The sequence below is a fragment of the Pteronotus mesoamericanus genome, unplaced genomic scaffold, assembly GCF_021234165.1.
Source record: "Pteronotus mesoamericanus isolate MK-2021 breed Mesoamerican mustached bat unplaced genomic scaffold, CSHL_Meso_final scaffold_99, whole genome shotgun sequence".
NCBI classification, from domain to species: Eukaryota; Metazoa; Chordata; class Mammalia; order Chiroptera; family Mormoopidae; genus Pteronotus; species Pteronotus mesoamericanus.
This window is the reverse complement of record NW_026555330.1, coordinates 5,823,885-5,833,417: the sequence shown is the minus strand read 5'-3', so window position 1 is coordinate 5,833,417 and position 9,533 is coordinate 5,823,885. Positions and strand designations below refer to the sequence as shown.

At 42.2% G+C, this 9,533-nt stretch overlaps 1 pseudogene; it reads right to left on the bottom strand.

Annotated features, from left to right (window-relative positions):
• Positions 1-7,145: 7,145 nt before the first annotated feature.
• Positions 7,146-7,519, bottom strand: LOC129063720 (40S ribosomal protein S25-like; annotated as a pseudogene).
• Between the last annotated feature and the right edge of the window lie 2,014 nt (positions 7,520-9,533).

Genomic DNA, 9,533 nt, shown 5'->3' with positions numbered 1-9,533 from the left:
GGCGGGAGGCACGACAGCTTCAGGTCATGATGAGGACTGTGAAGGGCTCAGAGTTTAGGAGCATGTGAGGCTTCTGGCTCAGAGCATAAGCCCTGCGGGCCCAGTGTTTCCCTGGCTGTGCTTACCCTTACTTAACATCAGAGAAAGACAGTAGATACTGCTTAGAATTTGCCTGGGCTTATGCTGGGGCCACAGTTGTTACTGAATGTCTTGATAGCCTCAAATGTGAAAAGCGCTCAGAATTAGAGTCAGAAAAGCACGCAAACCCTTTTCTTTTTTTTCTTAAAAAAAAAAAAAAGTGGGAGTGGAAAGGCACTGAGAATAAAACACAGCAACCAGACCAAACAAACAAAAACCCCAGGCTGAATTTAACTATGCAGATGGGCAGCACACCCAGTGACTTAAACCCACCACTTCCCAGCCTGCCTTCTCCGTGGCAGCAGGCTACCTCCTCTGGGGACCAGAGCATGAGCTCGGTGCATGTGCGTTCTTCTAATTCTGGAAACAGAAAAGTATATTAGGAAAGGAAATCTGCAAGTGAAGAGATCACATGAGGAATTCCAGTGCTGGGGGCAAGGACTGCATTCGGTGGGGACCAGGAATCATCTTACTCTTTTTCATGCAGGGTGACTCAGGGTTTGGCCTCTCCCATCCTTGGGTCTGTTTCCAGAGCCTCCATCCAGCCCCACCTTCGGCGTTAGCTGCTGAGCAACGATGCTCGTTTTGTGCTCTTCTGATAAATGACCTGCTAGGATGAAGGCCCAGTTAAGGGGTCAGTGTTGTGGTTTGTTTGTTTACTTTTTGTTTTGGAAATTTAGATTTACAAAAAAGTTAGTATAGAGGGGTCCTCACCATCCAGCTTCCTCTGAAGTTAATCTCTTTCATAATCACAGTGCGTTTGTCAAAACTAAGAAGTAACCATTGGACAATTTATCAACTAATCCACATACTGATTTTTCAATTAATGCCAAGACTAATCTTGGATACGGTGGGGCATTAAAGGGGTCATTGTTTTTACTTACAGCTCCCTGGGGTTTTGCGTGGGTTGGGTGATAAACTGCATGTAAAGGGCTTTTAGACCGTGAACTGTGTCAGGGGTGCCCAACCTGCGGCTCATGGGCCACGTGCTGCTCAGGGTGGCTGTGAATGCGGCCCATCACAAAATTGTAAATTTACTTAAAACATTATGAGATTTTTTTGTGATTATGTGTTGCGATGTATTTAATGTGTGGCCCAGAGACACCGAAAGGTTGGACACCACTTATTACCAGCAGTCCTTTTTCATTGTTTTTCTGGTTAATGATAAACGTATCTTCCATCACTGCAATGGGATAGATTACAACTTTGTTATTAAAATAAAACAATATGCTATGCACCTTCACTTTCAATCTTGACAACAATTTGATTACGCTTTTATGAGACTCAGAGAGGTTAACAACTAACTTGCTCAAGAATAGACTTTAAAGCTTTGTAAGGCCCCGGATGCTGAGTTAGCAGCCTCTTTATGTGCCGCCCCTTGCAACACTTACTGGAATCTTCTTCTTCATTAGACCCAAAGCTGTTGTGCCAGAAAGCAGGCTTGTTCACTGCTACGTCCCCTCTATCCAGCAAATCAGCAAATTGGAACGGCTAAAAACAAAACAAAACAAAACAAAACAAAACACTATTTAGATGAATGAATGAATGACGGCTCGTTTTACACCCATTGCTCTGTCCTGAAAACCCCTGTTTTCCTTGTAACTGGCTGCTGCCTTCCCCTACCAACCAGATTATAGGATGCAGGAAACACAGCTGCGTTCTGCTCCTTAGTGAATCGTCAGTGCTTAGAACTGGCACAGGGAAGGGTCAGTAATATGTTGAGTGCATGTGTGGACGGGAGGATAGACTTCCTCCTTTGGCCAGCCCCACCCTGCCTTTTGTGACATCATCGTGTTTTCTTTGGATGCTGCCTGAGTAGATAGTGGTGGAGAACGAATGTAACAGTGGGATGTGGGTAACTGCTGAACACTCTGGCTTCTTGAGTTAAACATTTATTTGCATCTGAACGATGATCAGAAGGGAACCCGGGGGAATGCTGTCCCTACGCGGGACACTTCGCTCCAGGAAGGAGGCCCGGGCGGCCGGCAGCCCATGGGCCTCTCTCTGCGCCACAGCTTTCGTCCAGTACCAGCAAAATCGCAACTGAGTCCACCTGGGCTCTGCTCTTCCAGGTCACACTCACCTCCCTTCCACCAGAATGCAACTCTGGAAGGAACAAAAATAAACACTTATGGAGCTAAATAAATATCTGCTTATAATCATCATCAGCTTTATTTTCTTAGAAGACAAGTTCCTCTCATCACAACTCTTATATTTCAAATCTTTTCATTTTTCCTTTGTTATTGGTGAAAAGGTAACAATCACATTTACATTAAGGAAAATGAATAAAAATGTATAGGGAAAAAGTCACCATCCCAACACAGGTATGGTTGGAATTTTATGTGTATTTCTTTCTCCCTTTTTTTCCCCAGAGGGTAATATATACTAATCTAACTAGTCTGTGTTCAGCCTTTTTCTGTTAACATTGTGTCGTTAATGTGAGGACCTTGCCATGCATGAGACTTCATAACCACCTGCTTAAACACATGGCCACACATTGAAGGAGTTTCAAATATATCATTCATTTCGCTCAGATATGCCAGGAAAAGTCAACTGAAGAGTTTAGAAGACAAAACCTCAAGGCACTTAAATATTTTTAAGATTGAATCTCAGGATTAAATGTCAGGATTAAAAAATACAGCTTCACTAAAAATATACAGGTGACAAACACATGAAAGAATGGTCAACGTCACTAGTGTTCAGGGAGATGTCACACACAACACTACTAGAAAAGGAAAGTTAAAAAGATTAAAACAATGCCAAGTACAGATACTCCTCAGCTTTTGATTGGCTTATGTCCTGCTAAACCCAATGCAAGTTGAAGACGTATTTAATGCACATAACCTGCTGAACAGGAGAGCTTAGCTGAGCCCACCGTAAACGTGCTTAGGACACTTATAGTAGCCTGATTGGGCAAAATCATCTTGCTGCTGCTGCCCAGCATCACAAGAAAGGTCAAAATTCAAAATGTAAAGCGTGGGATCTGCTGAGTAGGTATAAATTTGCACTGTTGTAATGTCAAACCACAGTTAGTCTGGGACTGCCTGTACTGACAAGGCTGCAAAACAACTACAATTCTCCTGCATTGCTAGTGGGATTGATTACACAGTGGTAGAGCCACTTAAAAAATAGTTTGATAGCTTCTTCCAAAGTTAAGCATGCCATATGACCCAGCAATCCCAGTCCCAGGCATTTACCCAAGAGAAATGAAAGCAGAGGTCTACGTGGATGTTCATAGGAGCTTTGTTCTTCATAGTCAAAAAGTGGAAACAACCCAAATGTCCAACTGGTAGATGGAAATACAGATCATGGCACATCTACACAAAGAAAAATGAACTACTGATTAATGCAACAACGTGGGTGAGTCAACACATTATGCCCTATGAAAGAAGGCAGACATAGAAGGCTGCTCCCAACTGTTTTTACACACAACACTTCTGACACCAAATATGTGGGGTTTTTCCACACCAACAACCACTTCTCCACCTCGCCAGGCACCAACTGGGTGTCCTACAATTCAATTCCATTCTAGCATTAAGTACCCAGGGTGAGGGTCAGAGTTACCAGGCTTGAAGGCTGAGTCCCAAGACTGCCCCAATACCCCTGACCAATCAGTTATAAATTCAGAGTACCCATGACTCCTTCCTCAGGTCTGGTAATTTGCTAGAGTGAATCACAGAACTCAGGGAAACAGTTTGCTTATGTTTGCTGACTTATTACAAAGGATATGTATCAGGAACAGCTAGTGGGAAGACATGCGTGGGATGCCCAGAGCAAAGCGCAATGGGAAGGAGTGGCGTGGAACGCCCATGCCCTCCCGAGCACACCACCCTCCCAGCACCTCAGTGTATTTGCCAGCCAGGGTGCTCCCTGTAGTCCAGGGGTCTTTAATGGAGGTTTCATTACGCAGGTGTGATTGATTAAATCACTGGCCATTAATGATTGGACTAAACTTCCACCCCCTCCTCCGCCTCCACCTCTGCACCCAGGTCAGGGGTGGGGCAGAAAGTTTGAGCCATCTACAAGCCTCTGTCTTCTGGGAGCTACCTAGGGCCTCCAGTCTTCTCATTAGTATGCAAAAGACACTCTTTAACATTTCAGAGATTCTAAGGGTTTTAGGAACTGTGTACCAGGAACAGAGGACAAAGACCAAATATATACTTATATTTCTTATTATGCCACATTTGCACATTCTGTGATTCCATTTATCCCATTCTGGAAAAAGCAAAATGATAGGAGGTGGAAATCAGACCAGTGGCTGCCAGGGGCTGAACTGAAGAGAAGGGGAGTGACTGCAAAGGAGCCGGAGGGGACTGTTTTGGCTGTCCCCAACACTCTATATGGGGGTGGTAGTTACTTCACTCAATACCTTAGTTCAAATTCATCACACTTTACTCTTAGAAAATGATTTGTACCAGATATAAAGTAAACCTTAATATATATTACTTCAAATAAAAGCTTTTTCTTGAGCACAGCTTCCAGGGAAGATGGCAACTTAGGCAGACATGGCTCACCTCTTCGCACAACCACATCAAAATTACAACTAAAATACAGAACAGCCATCACTCAAGAATGTCAGAAATCGAGCTGAATGGAAGTCTGACAACTATGGAATTGAAGAAACCACATCCATCCATATTGGTAGTGATGGGTGACTCAAATATTGGAAAAATTTTGGTTTCAGGTAATAGCTAATAAGCTTAGCAATCAATGTCTGTAAAAAGCTGTTGTTTCAGGAACTGAAGGTATGACCCACCTTGACGCCAGGAGACCATAAGCAGTTCCACCTTTGTGCCCCAGGGGGACTGCAAGCCATCAAAATGGTAACTGAGCCACTGTGCTCCAGGGTGAGACACCCACCACCCAGGGCACAGATGAAAGAATGCTGCAGCTTTTATCTGATTAACTTTTCCCCTGAATTCCAAACCCCTCACCTACACTTTTCTTCTCCTTATAAAAAGAGTTGGTTTAAAATGGAATTTAAGATTGTCTGTTAGGGTACAAACCAGCCGCCTTCAGACCACAGACCACCTGAATAAAGCGCCCATAAAGAATCAATCCCTGTCTGTTTATTGGGTCTGGCAGGTGACAGGCAGCATGAACACCGGCTTTTCTGGTTTCAGTAGCAGGGGTGCAGATGCGGAATGGGCTGGCCCCACACCCACATAAAAATTTGGGAGGTATATCAGGAGTGAGGAATCTAAGAACCACACCAGACTCTCCAGCCCAGGATTTCAGTGCCAAGAAGATAAGTCCCCACAACTTCTGATGGCAAAACCCAGCAAGGATTGAGTGGATGGAAGAAACTTCTGGAACTTCTAGTAGTTCCTCTTAAAAAACCCATTCCCTCTGAGCGCCATCACTGGGGTAGCAGCTTGAAAGGCAACCAGTGGTATTCAGGAAGAGGCTGAAGTGTCTGGCATCAAGGCAAGCAGTGGCCATTGTCCCTTTTCTAAAATCCCCCCAGAGCCATTAACCTGGCTAACACTGTTTGACCTGCCATGGAGATCCACAGGGGCTCTGCCCCATTCAATTTAGGGGACCACCCAAGCTGCTTTTCCATATGAATGGCTGGTCTTGGCTCCTAAATCCTACCAAACAAGCAACGCTTCAGGGAGCCCCAAGCCTGGCACTAGCAGCAGCTAGATTAGAGCCACAGCTTGGCTTCACCTGGGAATTTCTAAGCCCAGCACAAGTAGCAGCCATCTCAGACTGCTTTACAGCTCATGTAGGGCGTCCCGGGCAGAACACAGGTAGGGGCTGACCTTGGCCGGCACCACCTGGGAAACCCCAGGGCCAACACACCCAGTGGACAGCTACAGACCACACTGGAGCACCACCACCCTGCCCCTGCACAGCTGATCCTCCGTGGGGGGTGGAGGTTGGTGGTCAGTGGTCACAGCCAGTCCTTGCAGCCCCTCCCATTAACCTGCCAACAGTAACCAAGGCTCAACTACAAGAGGAGGGTGCACTCAGCCCACACAAAAGGCGCACCGCCAAGTATCCCATTAGGGGAGGCTGTGCCACTGGACGCTACAGGAGACCTACTGTATTAGGCCACACTACCAAGACACAGAGTCAAAGCAGCTCTAATACATAGAAACAAACACAGGGAGGCTGCCAAAACAAGGACACAAAGAAACATGGCGCAAATGAAAGAACAGATAAAAACTCCAGGATAAAAACTCCAGGAAAAACACTCAATGCAATGGAGATAACCAATCTATCAGATGCAGAGTTGGATGCTCAAGGAATTTAGTGAGAACCTCAGCAGCATAAAAAAGACCCAGTCAGTAACAAAGGATACACTAATTGAAATAAAGAGTAATTTACAGGGAAATAAAAGTAGAGTGGACGAAGCTGAGAATCAAATCAATGATTTGGAATATAAAGCAGCAAAAAACCACCGTGCAGAAAAAGAAAAAAGAATCCAAAAAAATGAGGATAGTATAAGCAGCCTCTAGGACAAATTCAAGAGGTCCAACATTCTCATCATAGGGGTGCCAGAAGAGCAAGAAATTGGAAATCTATCTTAAAAAAAAAAAAGTGAAAGAAAACTTCCCTAATTTGGTGAATAGACACGCAAGTCCAGGAAATGGAGAGTCCCAGTTATAATGGGTGCAAAGAGGCCTACTCCAAGACACACCATTATTAAAATGCCAAAGGTTAAAGATAGAGACTCTTAAAAGCAGCAAGAGAAAAGAAGTTGGTTGCCAGATGGGAGCGGGGAAAGGAAAGGGATTAAGAACTACAAACAGGCAGTTACAGAATAGCCATGGGCATGTGAAATATAGTATAGGAAATAGAGGAGCCAAAGAACTTACATGCATGACCCACGGACATGAACAATGGTGGGAGGATTGCCTGAGGGAGTGGGGGGCGCTGGGCAGAGGGAGGCAATGGGGAAAAAAATCAGAACAATTGTAATAGCACAATCAATAAAATACATATTTTTTGATTTAATAAAGTTTTATTTTTCAAAATGTACAGCTGGTGAGACCTGTTGATTATGCATCTTCACCAACAGCTGGGGCATCCCCACCTTTGGTGTTTCCAGTGGAAATTACTTGAGCTCTGTGCTTTGAAACTAGTTTAGTAAGTCCTTTACTGAGGAACTCCTGAAGGGCTGCCCTGGCCAAGGAACCGCGAACCTTCAGTCGCTCAGAGACAACAGCTGGGGTTGTAAGCTTGTCGTTGGGAACTTCCTTACAGAGTTTATCATATGTTGCTTTGTCAAACAAGACTACGTGATTGAGTTTGTCCCCAACTTTGCCTTTGGACCACTTCTTCATTTGGCCTGGCCCCCAGATTTGTTCACTGGGTCTTTGTCTTTCTTGGCTGATTTTCCAGAATCTATCTTCTTGTCGTCCTTGGGCAGCATAGTGAGACTAGAGGAGCCCTTGCTCTTACTGTTACCTGAGATGTCAGACAAAAAACCAATAACATGTAATTTAACAAAATAATATAAAATAGAAATGCACCAGGGCATGGATTTTACAAGTTTTTTTTCCTGAATTAAAAGTCAAAAAACAAGATTTATTCATCTTATAGATACCCTTAAATTTTCATGTACAATACATGCTGGATGTGATTAAACTTTGAGCTTAGTTGCCAGTTATGATTCCTCACAATTTGTTTTTAAAAAGTCACAATTTTTTGGTCATCAAGAGCTTGTTAGTCAGTATTAATAGTAACATTGTCTTGTATTAAAAATGTTATTTTACAGTGTCAAAATTATATTTAAAACTGTCTTAAAACAAGCTCAGAAAGAAAAAGTGAATAAAATGAACACCCAAAAGAAAAATTATGGATTAAAAAAAATTCAAAACCCAGGGATATACTTAAGACAATTCTGCCAAATTATCAAATTCTTCGTTATTTGAAATTTACTTTGGCATGCTTTCTAAATATAGACCCTTTTTTCCCACATTTTAAAAAGAACATAAAAATCTCAAGTAGAGAAACAAGTTAGAGACTCTGTCCTTTATACTGTACAGGGGAGTTTGCTTGGTAGAATTTCAGATTATAACCTAGTGTATCATCTATAAACACTTTTCTGCAGCAAAGTAGACTCTCTATATTAAAACCTGTATGTGCTATTTTAGTATATGACTGACTTTTGTCCCAGAGTTTGAAACAGAAATGTATTGCCCCCTTCAGAATAACAAACAAGTATGGAGTTAGGGTTATAGTCACCTCCATTACTCTCTTTGAGTAGAAATGCTAATATACCACTGGTATCCATTTCACATACAGATCTTTGAGGGCAAATTGGGAAAATCAGTCACAAGGAAGCAGCCAGCAGAGAAAAGTTATTTTTCCTTTCCAAAAGTATGACCTACTCACAAATATTTAACACTGTAATTAAGTTATAAAAATAGTTTTATATAAAATTTTATGTAAAATATCTCAAAGATTTTTTATTTCAAAGATTTATTCATCATCCTGGAAGTTTTCATCCCAAATTTGAGATGTTTGAATGTCTCCAAGTTCTCTCTTGTACATATAACATTCTGTGAATGAGTCTGAACATCATTACTACTATATCTGAACCCATTACTTCAAAGGAATAAAGCTATTTGTTTTTGTAGAGTACTTGATAATCCACAAAAAAAACAATAGAGCATTATTTGGTAGGCATAAGCATTATTTATACTAAGCACACATAAATGATTATTTAAGTTGCAATGTTATTTTAGAGGACATTTTAAAACACTAATGAAATATCAAAAAGGAAATTTTGTTACCACAAGATACACTTACAGGATAAACATACTTTTTTTTGAGATTTATTTTATTTTATTTTATTTTGAGAGAGAAGGGAAGGGAGGAAGGAAGGGAAGGAGAAAAACATCTATGAGTTGCCTCCTTTACGCGTGCCAAATGGGGACAAAACCTGCAACCCATGCATGTGTCCTGTCCAGGAATCAAACTGGCGATCTTTGGCTTTGCCAACCAACTGAGTCACACTGATCAGGGCTAAACCTAAAAGTTTTTAAATGCTGACAATATAAATCTTAAAATATATTGTCATTAAGATTAAAATCACCTCCTTTATTGTACATGTAACAATTTCAACAATTTATTTCACTTTCCTTAAAAAAAAAAAATAGTGTATGCCCCCGCCTGTTTTCTATCTGACTAACGACAAACATCAGCATGGTGCGACCCACAGCACAGGGAGGGCAATGTGCTTTGCTAATGTGAAGAGCTGGCATCCCCAATCTGAGAATCATTGACCTCTAGAGGGTCACTACAATCGGCAGGACAAAGCCCTGCATCTAAGAATGAGTCACTGAAGACAAAGTTTGGGGCTAATTTAAGTACCACAGTCAGGTGTCTCTTAACAACTGGGATACGTTCTGGGAAGCACAATCTTAGGTGACATCATTTGT